General features: G+C 45.0%; 1 protein-coding gene across 3 annotated transcripts in view; it reads left to right on the top strand.

Annotated features, from left to right (window-relative positions):
* The first annotated feature begins 3,082 nt into the window (after positions 1-3,082).
* The window catches only part of INO80D (INO80 complex subunit D), a 35,188-nt gene continuing 32,088 nt past the window's right edge, over positions 3,083-6,182 (top strand). For 2 of the 3 annotated variants that reach the window (XM_080620453.1, XM_080620455.1), the window contains exons 1-2: positions 3,083-3,895; positions 5,256-5,325. The gene's annotated coding sequence lies outside the window, so the exon portion shown is untranslated. The remainder of the gene's footprint in view (positions 3,896-5,255; positions 5,326-6,182) is intronic. The other variant, XM_080620454.1, reaches the window with a different exon arrangement.

Genomic DNA, 6,182 nt, shown 5'->3' with positions numbered 1-6,182 from the left:
AGGAGACTCAGAGTCCAATTCATTCTCCAACATTATTTCAGAGCACTGCTCTACTTCTATCAAAATGATGCACCTCCCTATTCAAGTCTTGTCCATAAAGATAAACAAACCTTTTTTTAAATCTTCTTTTCATTCTGCATTACTAAGATGAGCAGACTATGCTACTTTAGGGTGTTACAGCATAACACTGTACTGCCGGCAAAACAAGTAAAATAATACTTGCAATTTTTAGTAAGTTACTGAAAAGCAAATCCTTTTAATCCTCTCAGGTAAAGAAACAAAGTTTGTTAAATAAACTCATCCATCTATAATGTACAGATTTCAATTTCTCTGTTGAATGATTACACAGTAGTCCATGTAACTCAGATCTAGTAATTTTTTTTCTCTTTACTTTGTCCTCCTTAAAAAGCTGGGTTTTTTTTAAGACACTAAAAAATATCCCATTTCAGCTTTTCTAGTCTATTTTCTATTCCAAAGTAGATTCAGAATGTTTCTCAGTTCCCTTATCATTAAGCTTCTGGCTTTGCAATTAACACACATCAAATAGATCTCAGGATGTCACCAAAACATATAATGCTACTATGATGCATGTTTAAATTTAGGCATGCAAGTAATACGATTAAAGTCAACATCTGCAAAGTCAAACGCATAGCCAGAGACAAGGTTTACTATTGTTTCTGTGTTCAGGTTCTCAAGTGCTTTCATTGCCATTTCTCTTAACATGTTGGATCATCTGCATCCCATTATAAAAAGAATAAAAATACGAAGATGCCCCTCAGTGAGCTGTACAGATATTCTCAAGAGTACCACAGAAAGACTCAGCATAGCCTGGTAGTTCATGATGTGCCTTCTCTTCCCAAAACACTAAAAATACTGCAATAAAGAGAACTTGAATTACAGTTGAATTTTACGGAACTGCAGTTAAAAGAAGCAATCCTGTTGTTTAGCGTAATACCAGATACAAGAAATCACTTAGGATAGAAACTTGAATTTGGTACTCTAGCAAAACCCTACCGACTTTTATGTAAGAGTTTTAAAGCAAGTAACCATTGAATGATTCTTCAAACACTTCTGAATTACTAATCAGGCCTGCAAGCAATTGCAAAACTGGGATCTGAGAATTTGGCCCTTTATTAGAATAAAATAAGATGAAATATTAGTTTAACGCTGCCTTTGTTGAATTTCTGAATCAATTGAAATAATTTGAGTATTTCAAAAGTGTGGGTTTTAATCATCCCATATATGACCAACATTTGTAATCCCTGTCATTCCTATAATGCATTTTAGATATAGAACATAGAAGTACTTTTTGCTTAAATATCTTACAAAAAGAATCATTATACTTCATGCTCCAAAGCACACTATAATGACTGGTAAGATTATGAAGTACCCTAATTATCGCATTACTTCTACACAAAACAGAAAATCTTTTAAAATACAATCTAGGAGCAACATACTTGATTATTTTTTGTTTTTCTAATACCAGAGCAGAATAATGCATTTAATGGATTAATAATCTGATACAGAAAAACACCTCTTATGTAATAACTCCACCGAATGCAACACTCCACAATATTAAAACGTGCTGGGTAGGCTAACCGTGATTTAGAAAAATTCCTGCTGAACAAAAACTCTTAAGAAATTACGGAATTAAAGAGTTTCCAGTTTAAAAAGTTTCCAAACTTGGAATACTTGAAAATAGTGGTGAGGTTCTGCTCATCTAGTTGTGTACCTATTGAACAGTTAAGTCAGGATGTTTGAGGGGAGGTATCTATAGAAATCTGTTTAACTGTTGAAAGTCCTGGCCAATGTTTAAAGTGTAATTCAGATATATATTTTACTGAGGGTGATCTTGCACTCTCATCCCTGCCTGTGGCAGGGCATTGGAACGAGATGATCTTTAAGACCCCTTCCAACCCAAAACCATTCTCTGGTTCTACACAGTTTAACTTAAAGACTAGCTGACTTTGAGTTCAAATATAATTAAAACTCACTTATCTAAATGAAACCCCCACTATAAACACACAAACCACTCACTATACCAGCTAGGCAAACTCAGAATGTTTTGAAAAGGGAATGTATCTAAATTCAGGTTTTTTATTTTTTGTTTAAAGATTACAGTAACTGAGCTAAACCAACATATTTCAGATTTGACAGCGAAGGGGGAGAGGTTAATAACACACTCAGTAGTAATTCAATACCTGCATTCTTATGACCTTAGTCTGACTGCAGTTCAATTAGTCCGTGCCACCTGAATAATCTTTACAATGGAAAAAATTAAATACTTTTTTTTTTTTAATGTCTATCTTTGTTTTCTAATTATTTCCTCTTTGTTCAGGACAAATAATCTTTGCAGCTCATCTCTGAGCAAGGCTGTGCATAATCTTATCGCAAGAAACATTATCACAGGTCTGCTGAACACAGTGATCAATGTCTTCACCCATAGATACACCATAGCATCTCACACGGTTTTGACAATATTTCTTATATTCTTTTACTATAAATAGTAAAAATAAATAGTAAATGGTCTAATAAAAACATCTGCAACAAAGAAAAACACAACTATTTTATATTACAAGATACTGCAGTATAAATTTAGAGCATTTCTCAACTCTGTAAAGAAGTCAGGAATACTATTATTCATAAATACCAGGAACAAAGACCCCAAATCAATGCAGTAACTTAAAAAGAACTAAAACTGATTTTAGAAGGCTGCAAAACGCTTTGAAAGCATTACAACCAAAACTCAACCAAATTTCTCGCTATGAGCTTTATTTTTTCACATCCCATCCTGAAGGGCAGACAATGCTACATTTATTAGCAGGTTAGCAGAATTTCGCTGATAATATATCACAGGTTCCACTCGCATTAAATCCCCCAGAGCTCCTCTACATGACATATTCCAAGAATAAAAAAAAAACACACCCCAAAACACCAGCCAACCCAAACACCCAAACAAATCCCCCCTCCCAAAAAACACCACCACCCCAAAAGTAAAACCTTGCTGTTTTTTTCTTACCTGTACATTCAGTTTTATTCACAATGCTTTAAGAGAAAGACATAATAGGAGAGTTATGCGGAACCATCCCATGTCAATCTCAGCTGTTCTACTGAAAAGCTACCAAAAAAGTTACACTAACTTTTATAATTACACATTAATTTTAACTCTATCACACAACAGCAAAGTTATCAACCTTATGCATTATAGAAAAAAAATACAATTTTTTCATTTTTGAAGAAAAACAAAGTTACTAAAAATATATTTTTTACCGTACCTCCTTTATTTTTTTTTTTTTTCCAGAAAGCTGATCTTAACAGGTTACAAAGAAAATTATTTCTTCAGCCACACGCCTTTGTATTTTATTTTTATTTAAAATGAAAAGCCACATAAATTATAAAAAAATTGGTTTTGGCCATTTGGCTCCCTCCCGCAAACTGACACTTTATAAAAACCTTCCGTACTTTTTTCCCCCCTCCCTCTCTCCCTCTTTACTACCTCCAAGATGGTAGGAAAGTTGTTGTTTTGGAGGGCAGAGGAGCCGCTCTCTGATGTTATGTCCTCGCAGTGCCTGTAGTGGTGCTGTAGGAGGCTGCTGGCTCTCTTCTTGAGCAGCCCCAGCAGCCCTGCCTTCTTTGCTGGAGAATATATTCAGGGATTCCCCTTAATAATCACCTACCCTCTGAGCACTTTGTAGTTTTAAAATAATAAAGAGCCCCCAAAGCTTCCTCCCCACAAAAAGCAGGATCTTCTCAGAGCCAGGGGGGCAGCAGCTCCACAGCACAGAGCCCGAGCCCATTCCCAGTCCCTCTGCTGGGGAGGAAACTCTGATCTGTCAGCCCAACAGAGGGAAAGGGGGGAGAGGAGAGAGAGGAGAAAAAAAAAGCAGCTGGAAAGGTAAGCCAGGCCCGGCCTGCATCCCCGGGCTCGCGTAGCGCGGCAGGCGGTGCGAAGGGTGCAGGGCGGGCGGGGAGGCGGTCTACGTGAGGCCGGGGATGGGCCGGGGCGGTGTAGGCCGCAGCGGGGGGTGAGGGGAGCCGGGGGGGGTTCGAGGCTTTCGGGCGCCGAGAGGATCGCCGAAGGGGGGGTGAGACGGTCGCCGGGGCCCAGGGGGAGGGTCGGGGTGCGGCGCCGAGGCGCCTATGCCCAGGAGGTGAAGGGCGGCTGGGGAGAACGGAGGCGGGGGGGCGCTAGGCCTCAGCGCGGCGCGGCCCGGCAGCTCCGCTCCCCGCCCTGCCGGGCCCCCCGCGCCGGGCCCCGGGCCCAAAGCGGGCCGAGCCCTGCCGCCGCCGGAGCTTGGCGACTTAGGGGAGGCGGCGAGGACGCTTCGGCCGGGGCCACTTCCCCCCCCCACCCCTTCGGCGCGGGGCAGCGGGGCAAGGGGCGCCGCGGGACGGGACGGGGGGCTGGGGGCGGCATTAATTTGCCGAAACGCCTTTTAATGAGCGGCGGTGGGGGTGGGGGTGGGGGTGGGGGGGGGGGGGGTGCACCCCTTCCCCCAGCCCGGCCCGGGGCCGCCGCGGCGGAGGCGGTGCCGGTCCCGCGGGGCGTGCGGGGCCGCTCCGGCCGCGGCCTGGAAAGTTTCGCGGCGTTTTTAGGGTGCTTCCCCCCGCCGCCGCAGCCGTCCGCCCCGCGGCCGTGGGGACGGAGCCGGCGGGGAGGGGGCGCCGCGGCCGCTGCTCCCCTCCACGCCCGTCCCGTTCCCTCCCCCCCCCCCTTCCTCCCCGTCGGTGAACCCCCTCGCCCGGGCCGGTGCCGTTCTGACTGGCCTCACAACTTTTTGGGGAGAGAGTGGGGAGGTGGTATTGGGAGGGTGGGGAGGCCGTCAGAGTGCCCCCCCCGCCCCATAAGCTGCCGGCACATGGGGGTCCCAGACTAGCCCCGTTAGCTGGGGCCGAGGGACAGGAGCGAGGGGCTGTCTCGGCCTCGCCTTTGAGACCCGCCACGTGCGGGGCGGGCAGCCCCCTCAGCGCGGCCGGGATCCCTCAGCCACCCACACTGCCCGGGGACCGGTTGGCATCAGCAGGACTGGGTCAGCAGCCCCCTGGCCCCGCAGCCACGGAAAGGGATCACCTCAGCGGCCCTAAACGGCAAAGGCTGTGTCTGGATTTGGGCCCTGGGCCCCTGTCATGTCCCCACTGGAGGACCCTAGCTTTGCCCACAGTCCCAGGTCCTACTGGGGTGGGGTTCCCTGTGAGGTGCTGCTGCTCCCCGGGACTGAAAATGAAAGGATCGGGTTTTTTTCTGTTGTTTTTAGGGAAAAGAACGTGTGGTAGTTGTGAAGTGAGTCCACTGGAAAGCCCACCAACGTGCTTCAGCCCGCACAGGTGAATTAGCTCCGGTTTATAGTGTGGGAGGTGTCTGGTTTTGGTCAGATGCTCCTTACTGTGTCTTTTGGCTCCGAAATTCTAATGGCTCTGTACAGGTAGCCTCTAGTGAGTTTAGGAAATTAAAGTAACGCTTACCTTAAAGCCTTGTATTATACCAATCTGATTAAGATACGTAGATCTGTAGTTGCTTCTAACTTTGTTACCTAACAACATACGGTAAAGGTTTATTTTAAGGCTGTTCTCAATTCTTGAGGATTGGTAGACTTAAAATTGGCAAATTTAGGGCAACGCATTGGTCCTCTGTAGTTGAGTGCCTTCCCCCATGGACACCCCTGTTGTGTCAGTGTTTCACACTTGGGCTGCCCATACCCACCAGGTACCACTGCAGATGGCTGAAGCAGAGCACCTGTATTCCGTGTTGTCACTTAACAGCCTGGTAGCATTTCCACAGCCATCTTCAGCCTTTTGTATGATTTATTTGTAATACATACATGTATCAGACAAGTTTTATTAATCATAAATTATCTAGAGAAAGCAACCCAAAATTTACCTGGTGGGAGTTACTTTGATGTTCCAATGTTGTTACAATGAGCGAATTGATCTGTACGTAGGGCCTGGTCCTACAGAGTTGCGTGTACTGTGTTCTTACAGTATGGTAAATCCTCAGGAGGTACAGATATATTGTAATATCATATTGAAACTTTGATAGCTCTTTACTGCTAAAAGGCTTCTCTGTGAGGAGCTCTGCTCCTTTACTAAGTACTCCTACTGAACCCAGAATGATATTCCTGTATTGTGTGAAAATGAGCCTGTTTGTCTTTGCAATATTTGGTCTAAAAATAAGACTGAGGCAT

Source organism: Psittacula echo (genome assembly GCF_963264785.1).
Source record: "Psittacula echo genome assembly, chromosome: 6".
NCBI lineage: Eukaryota > Metazoa > Chordata > Aves > Psittaciformes > Psittacidae > Psittacula > Psittacula echo.
Note: the sequence above shows the minus strand (reverse complement) of the source record. Positions and strands in the feature narration are given on the sequence as shown.